Raw genomic sequence first — 9,051 nt, 5'->3', positions numbered from 1 at the left:
CAATACTTATTTTGAAGGGAAATTATATTGTTTCCAATTTTTGCTTTTAGAAACCATACTACAGTAAGCATGCGTAGTTATGTCTCCTTATATGCATGAGGGAGATTGTCTCTAGGGTATAAACCTAGAAATATAACTCACTAGGCTGTCAGAAAGATTACCTTCAACTTGACTACTGCCAAATTGCTCTCCACGATGGCTATAACAACTAATAGTTTATAAAAACTATGAAATTCCCACAAACATCATATGATCTGTAATCTTGCCAACATTTAGTACTGTCATATTTTTATATTTTTGCCAATCAGATAAGTATGTAATAGTGTATCTCATTGAGCATATATATGCTTATCGGCCATACAAGCTTCCTCTGTAACTTTCTGTCCAATTTTTTTTTTCTATTAAGCGTTCACTTTCTTACTAATTTTGTAAGGTATGGATAGTAAGTCTTTTTTCATGATGTATTTTGCAAATGCCTTGTTCTGGTGATGGATTCTTTTACAACTTTGGCCATTTGGTATCTTTGTTTCACTCTTCATTCTTCATTTTAAAGGAATTCTATTTGTCAATCTTTTCTTTTGTGTTTGTGTGTTTTGTATCTGGTTTAATGCAGTCTTCTTTACTCTAAGGTCACAGAGATATTCTTCTATATTTTCTTCTCCAAGTTTAAAAGTTTGAATTTTCACTTCAATTTTGTATTATGTGAAAAAGAGATCCAATTTCATTTTCTTTTTTTAATGAATTAGTTCAGCACCATTTATTAAATTATTCACCCTTTCCTTATTTAGTAAGCCATCTTCAGGTGACATTTCCATACATGTTTATTTCTAGGCCTCTCTAAGCTATTTCATCTCTTTATAACTGGTAGGAAAAGTGACTCCTCCATCCCCACCCTTTCTTTTTCTTCAGTGTTATCTGTTATTCTTGGGTCTTTCCTCTTCTATATGAATTTTGAAATAGCATTGTCCAATTCTACAAAAATGTACATTGGCTTTTTGATTGAACAGCATTGAGTTCATAGTTGAATTCATAGATAATTACTATCTTCAAATTATTTAGTATCTCCTTCCACTGTATACCTTCATTTAATTAGGTCTTTTATTTTCTGCAATTATTTTTTTTCAATTCTCCAAAAGTTCTTCAATGTGTTGCTAGATTTATTCTTCAATACTTTGTGGTCCTCATTGTTACTGTGAATGAGTTTTTCTTCTATTACATGCTCCAATTGATTATTGATGGTATGTATGGATATTAATGACATCTGAGGCTGATCTTGTATTCACAACTTTCTGAATTCTCTGTTCATTCTCAGAATCCCTGTGGAATCTCAGTATAGGGAACAATATTGTCTGCAGATAAAGACTGTTTTGTCTCTTGCTTTCAAATGTGTACCTCTTATTTCTTTTTCCTGGTACTACTGCGTTATATACAAGGACAAGTACAATTTAAATAGCAATATAAGAGATCTTTCTATCATTCTTGATGTCAATGAGAATGCTGATTCCAAAACCAGGTCTTATAATGACTTCCAAAGGCTTAAGTCTCTGAGTAATATTGGGATATTGTAGAATAATAGTGAGTCGTGGGCAAATGGGTTGAGTTTGCCTTCATAACATTGAGTATTTACCCTTCAGGTTTTCAAGTTCTCCAGCTTACTAACAGCCAAAGTCCCAGGTGGTCAAAAACCTATCTTTGCCCATCCTTTTAGATGGGAGGAAGCTCAGAAGCTCAGTCATCCCTGATTTGAAGCATTTAGCCTAGTTACAGTTCTCATCTTATGTAAGACCTTTTTAGCACCTTCCCGTACATCCATGTCTAGCAATGCCTGCTTCCTGGAGTAGAGCAAACCCAAACTTCATCCATGCACACTGCATTGAGTTTATATTCTACACTTGTTCAATATCTTGGGAGATTTTTTTTTCCTCTGGCATATACACTCTGAAATGGAATTAACCAGCTTGTAGGATAAAATATATTCATCTTTACTAGATATTGCCATGGAGATGATTATCTTGTTTTTGAAACTATGTCATTTTTATTTTTATTTTTGCTTAAAACATTTTATCTCTTGCTATTTGTTTGCAAGTATGCAATATGACTGAAGCAATATGCAAATTTTCAGAGCCATTTTGGCAAAAATATTATTGGTTCTATTTTTAAAATAATTTTTATGCAAGAAAAGGTGGGAATCAGAAAAATTACACTCATTATGTGTCTGTAGAATAATCCCTAAGTTATCCATCTCCTGTGACTACAGACCCCAACACAAAGCAAACCACCTGTGTAGTTGCCATATGGCTCATTTGCTGAACAAGATCACACCTCTTAAAGAATTTTTTAAATGGAGTTAATAGAGGTTTATGATTGTTTAAAAACCAGACATTATTTAGGAATTTTCCAAGCATGAAGCAATATAGCAAAGGAGTTAAGAGAAGAGCTTCTAGTAACACCACCGAGTTGGATTCCAGGCTCTACCAATTACATTAGGTCTTTAAGTCATGGTTTCCTTATTGGTAAAAAGGGATCATATTAGTATCTACCTTAAAAAGTTATTTTGAAGATTAAACAAAATATAGTATACATAAAACATTTAGCACAATATTTGGCACATAATGAACACTCAATAAAATTTAGTTATTATTTAAGTTCACAAAGGTTAATACATTTCCCTTTTATATGACACATAATCTGACAATAATCTGAAGACTTTTATTTTCATCACTTCCAATTTGTCTGTTTTATAACATTAAGCACCTATGCTTTCATGTAACATGAAAGTAACATGTAGCAGAGAGATTTCCCAGAGTTTTTAGATAAGAAATGGGAACTATCATTTTAAATAAATTAAATCAGAAAAAGAAAAAGCAAAACTTTATAAAATAATCAAAGTTTAGTAAGTTTTGTCTCATTGTTGACAATTACTTTAATATTCTAGTAATAGGCAAATTATTTCCACTACATTAGCTGAAGAGAAAAATGAATGATTGCTTAGAAATGACAGAAAAAAAGAAAGAAGGTAATTAAAAATGAAAAATTAAAATCCAAGTTTAAAGACCAAAGATTCGGTTCTAACATCATAACATTTTAACCTGCTTAGAATACAAGCAAACTCTGCTTTGTGAAACAGCACTTAAAACTGGTAAATTCATGATTTAGCTAATAAAATACATTTATAAATTCAGTTCTATAAGTGAACATGCAATGTGAGAAATAACACCCAATGTATGGTGTTATGGTGATAGACATCTGTTCATTTCGGGAATTGGCCTTTTTCCACTAGGTGTTTACCAGCCACATGGTCCCACCTCTCTTAACACAACATTGAACATGGGACCAGAGAGCCCAACCTCTTAAATATTGCCATTGGTTTAGAGATTTTTTTTTGCCATGCAGAACGTTTTTTAGTCAATGTTTTAATCACCCATTTCCTTTATTGCTTCTGGATTTTGACTCTTAGAGATTTTTCCATTTCTAGTTTATAAAGGTATACACTCAGATTTTCCTCTAGTATTTACTTGTATTTATTTACATGGCTTACCCTGGTGTGTAGTATGAAGAATAAATCAATTTAAGCTTTTTTTCCAGATGGCTCTCCAGTTATCACAACCTCACTTAATAAAAACTTCTTTTCTTCACTAATTTAATGTGCTGCCTTTATCCTGTATTTCCACATGCACTCAGTTCTTTGAAGGTAATGTATAATTCCTCTTTGAATGTTTTGACTATTTTTGCTTTTGTTTCACATCAATTTTACTGTAAAACACTGAGGTGCCTGGTTATGGTTTTCTTTTTATTCATCACATTTGAAGTTTCTAGCACATTTTGAATTGTGATTTAATGTCAGTTTTGGAAGATTCTCAGCCACCATCTTTTTAAATATTGCTTCTGGCCTACTCTTTCCATTCTCCTTTTGGGATCTCAATTACACATATGTTAGACCTTTAAACCATATTCCACACATCTCTTATTCTCTTTTCAGTATTTTCAGTATTGTTTAAACATCTGTCTGTGTTTTAGTCCATATATTTTCTTTTTATTTATCTTCTAATTTACTAATGCTCTCTTCACCAGTGTCTAATCTGATGTTAAACATATATTGAGTTCTTTATTTTAACAACTTTTTTGAGATATAATTCATGTACTATACAGTTCACCTACTTAGAATGTCTAGCTCAATGGTTTTTAGTATATTTACAGAGTTGTACAAACATCACCACAATCAAATTTAGAATATTGACACGACTCCAAACAGAAACCCCATACCCACTAGCAGTCATTCCCCATCTTCTTCCAACACTCCTAGTCCTAGACTCTGCTAATCTGCTTACTACCTCTATATATTTGCCTATCTTGGACATTACATATAAACAGAATCACAGCAAGTGTTCTTTTGTGACTGAATTTTTTCACTTTCAATAATGCTTTCAAATTCATCTGTGTTGCTGAATAATACTACATTGTGTGGCTATACATTAGGTTTATCTATTTATCAGTTAATTGACATTTGGGTTATTTCCACTTTTAGCTATTATGAATAAAGTTGCTATGACATTTCATGGACAAATTTTTGTATGAACATAACTTCATTTCTTTTGGGTATAGACTTAGGAGTAGGATTGCTGGGTAATTATGGTAGCCCTATGTATGTTTAACTTTTGAGGAATTCTTGGATTGTTTTCCATAGAGACCGACCTACTTTATATTTCCATCAGCAATATATGAGAATTCTAATTTCTCCACTCTTCACCAATACTTGCTATTATCTGTATTTTTATAGCCATCCTAGAGAGTGTGAAATGGCAATTATATTCTATAATTTAGAATTTCCTTTTCTTTTTATAGTTTAAAAAGTTTTTTATAGTTTTATGATAGTTTAGTTCACAGTTTTTATATTTCACTTTTCTCCTGAAGTTCTCAATATGGCATCTAATTTCTTGAACAGTTACTTTAAAGTCCACATGAGATAATGCCAATATATGGATCTCTGTATGTCTGTTTCTACTATAATTTTTCTTTTACTTGTGATCGTGTAAGCCTTTTCCTCAGTACACCTAGCCATTTTGGATAACGTTACGGACACTGCCAAGGTTCTGAATAATTTTACTCTCTATAGGGGACTACATATTACTGTTGGCAAGCAGTTAGAGTAGGGAAAGAACACAAATATGTAATTGATTTTATTCAGTTTGGCCACAGACTTTGTGAGTGCCTGCCTTTTCTGATTTACCCTTACTCCTGGGGCAGCCTTCTAGGAGTTCCAATTTATTCACTAGTGTATTTACCAGACCCTTCCTCCTTGGTAGGCCTTTAACTCTAATACTTGTCCTCATAACATTTCCAGTAGCTCCTTTTAGCTTCTCAACCTTGCAGCTGATGTGTTTCACTCAGCCTCAAGAGGGTTTTGAGACACAGTCTATCAGGTATACCTCTTTGTGTTTCTGTTCTCTCCAGGGTCAGGATTCTCAAGCCTTCACTGTCTTGGTAGTTCTCTGATGCCTCTCATACACATATATATATTAAAAAAAAAAACCTTTCTTTTTCTCTTTCTTATTCTTACTCAGTTTTTTACTTATTCTCAGCAGGAGAGTTGGTATACAACACGTTAATTCATCATTACAGAAAGCCTTCACATGTACTTGGATTCATTTCTGGATTTTCTATTCTGTTCCATTAGTCCAGTGAGTCATTTTTGCCATAATTTTTCTAGTGTGTCTTCACTGTGCTTTGGTACATCATTCAGCAAATTAAGTCTTTTTGGTTACAATATATTTTATACTGCAATTATTTTCTGTTGCTTACGTTTTATTAAGATGGGTTTTCCTCAATTTATAAAGTTACCATATAGGAGTGGTGACAGATCAGAATAGCTTTCTTAGATTTATGGCTCTAGGACCCCCTCTTCTCTTGTTTCTGCAAATTATTTATAAATAAGAGATTTTTGTACCTTCTACTTCCTCTGGCCCCCTTTCCCCCTTTGTATCTAGGACTTCTTTCCCTTTACTAGTCATAGGAATTCGAATTCTACTTTTGGTAGACTTAGTATGTGGTTCTGCTCCTCTAGAAGGCAACTTGGTTGTGTATTTCTTAAAGCTCTGGGGGCCTGGACACACCAGCATAATCTAATTTCACTTTAGTCTTTCTACATTGATCTACAAAGTGGGTACTCTATAGTCCTTTCCCAATTTTGACAGTTATTCTCAGATCTGCCTGCTAGGTTTCTCTTCTGAGGATAGACCTTTCCTTGCATAGGTGAGTACTTGTTGGTGATACACTGTTCTCTGGCTCAAAGAAAATTGCAAATTGCTCCCCTCTGTTATTGCCAATAGTTGGTCCTTTTGCTTTGCCTGTTCATGTTCTAGAATTTGTAGGAGCGACTTTACTTTTTATGAAAAGTGTGGTCCATGAGCTTATACTTTCACTGGCCAACTGCTCTGTTTCGTAAAGTCATTTGAGAAGATTTAAACATCTACACTGCTGTTGCTATCTTGCCCTGACTAGAACCTAAACCATTGCTCTACTTGGATTTTGGAATAGCAAACTACCCTACTTTTCTGTTCTATCTCACTAGTTTGTTTGTTTGTTTGTTTGTCCCTGAGAGTTGTTTGTTGGAGCTTCTTTCTTCTTTTTTGACTTCTTGGTCCTTGTCCCAAAGGTCAGTCCCAAGATCATTTCTCTATTTACTTACTCCCCCAGTCATCTCATCCAGATGACTTGAAATATTTTCCATAATCTGATGACTCTGCAATTTCTCTCTATTGTCCTAAATTTTCTCTTAAACCCTAGACTCGTGTCTAGCTTTCTCCTTACTCATATCCAATTCATTATCAAGAACCAGCAACACTACCTCCAATATACATCTTGACTCCATTCACCTCCACCTGCAGCCCTCCAGCTGAGCTACAATCATCACCAGCTGAGATTAGCACACTAGCCAACTGACTGGGGCACTGCTACTGCATTAACCTCCTCCCCACCTCTACCTTGGTCTATTTTCTATAAAGTAGTACTCTTTAAAAATGTGAATCAGATAATATCCTGGGAATAAAGCACCAATGACCTACCACAACACTTGGAACAAACTCTGAAGTCTTTTATTATAGCCTACAACGCCTGACATGATCTGAACCCTAGTTACTTCCATGCTTTTATTTCCTGCTACTCTTCCTCTCACACTAGTTCTGGGCCACACTGGCTTTATAGTTTTCCAAACACTCCAAGTGCCCCTGCCCCAGGCCCCTTGTTCTTGCTCACATGCATCTTCAATGGTTTCCCCTCAGATCTTTGCATGGCTCATTCACTTCATTCAGTTCAAACAGCATCACGTCAGAAACCTCCCCTGAAGAGTCAAACAGTACTGCTCTCTTCCCCCACAACCTTGCCAATGTCTTCTCTGTTTTCCTTTGTATCTTTAAGAAATGTTCTTCCTATAACTGCACTTACTATTACTTGAAAGCATATTTTTATTGTTATCTCCCTCAATAAAAAAGGCAAGTGCTGTATATACACTGGCTTTATCTACTCTCATTTCTGTATCTCCAGAGCCCAGATCCATGCCTTGTCTGCAATAGACACTAAGTAAATATGTGTTGATTAAATCTATGAAGTATTTCCCTGTTATTATTTCTCATAACTTGTTATACTACTTTTTATTGTTGTAAGTTCAAATGCATCACTCTACCTTTGTTTTATATTTTAAAAAGGTCTTTCTCACCTTTATTCTTTGCTTTGCTTTCAGGTCTTGTGGCTTCATTTTACTCATTGGTCCAGCTAGAATTCAGTTTATGGTGTGAGAAGAAATGATGTCATATTTACCACTTCCCCCAATTCTCCCGCATGCATTTTTTAAATAACCTGTATTTTTTATATGTCACTTTTAATACATACTAAATATATGCACATATAGAATTTTCTTCATGATCTCCTCATATTGTTTTTACTTTAAATTTTAATAAATTTTGATGTAAGCATTCTAGGCCTATCTACAGAACTATATTCTCTTCTCATATTGATAGAACTTTGTTCTGCTAGCCATAGGGTCATCATGGTCTAATACAAGATCTGAAATTAAATTAAATTAAGCCAATACACTAGATCATGTAATGCTATTGTCTCAAACAATATGCTTTTGAATGTCATCTATAACTTGTTGCTATTATGTCTTAAACTCACAAGAAAGGTATGCATATTGTGAGGGAGAAAGAGAAAACAAATCAGATTAAAGAAGGAATTTCTAGTCATTTGACTCTATTTAAGAAATTCTATATTTTGATAGCATCTTTACACTTGCTTTCTCTCTCTCGTGATTGGCTAACATCATAGAACTATGTTAGAATTCACACCTACAGGGGTCGCACCTCTGTCCCAGCCCTCACACTGTGGCCGCTCTGCCCATTCACGTATGTACTCACTCATTCTGAGAAGCATCTGTATTTCATAATACAGGTGGAGACCAGGCCTCTCCCCTGAGGGCTTACTATGTAACAACGAAATCCATGTCTAGTTTTGTAACCAAAATAATGCCTTCTCATTCAAGAGATGCACTTGTGCATCTGCTATTTATTTGGTACGCTTTCCCCCTCTCTATTACTCACTTCACAGTTTTGGTTTAGCAAATATATCGGGTGAAATGAGGAAAATTATATAGACCAAAACAGTAGGACACGCTAAATTGTCATTAAATAGCCAACTGCAAAATAATTTACGTCACTGGAAGTCAAACAAAGTTGCCAAAACTTGAGAACAAACTATCAATTTTGCCTATATCGTGGTTTAAGAGTGATATCAAATGTAAGATTTTAATACAAAATCCCAATTATCAAGCAAACACTCATTTTTAAAAAGGATGAGCTACCAGAAAAAAAAGAGTAAGTCCTAAAATTCCATATTCTGTCCCAGCTGTCTTCTGCACTTCCATTATGTGGTATGTACGTAAAATCACCTACTTAAAACTGTGGCTCATGCAATGCCAAAGTTAAGACAGTGGGGGTTAAGGTGAGGCAATCATTCCCATTCTTTTATTCTGTAATTCACCCAAAATACCCACCCCACGAC

The sequence above is a fragment of the Camelus bactrianus genome, chromosome 2 (assembly GCF_048773025.1).
Source record: "Camelus bactrianus isolate YW-2024 breed Bactrian camel chromosome 2, ASM4877302v1, whole genome shotgun sequence".
NCBI lineage: Eukaryota > Metazoa > Chordata > Mammalia > Artiodactyla > Camelidae > Camelus > Camelus bactrianus.
The sequence above is the reverse complement of the archived record's forward strand: the minus strand, read 5'-3'. Positions refer to the sequence as shown.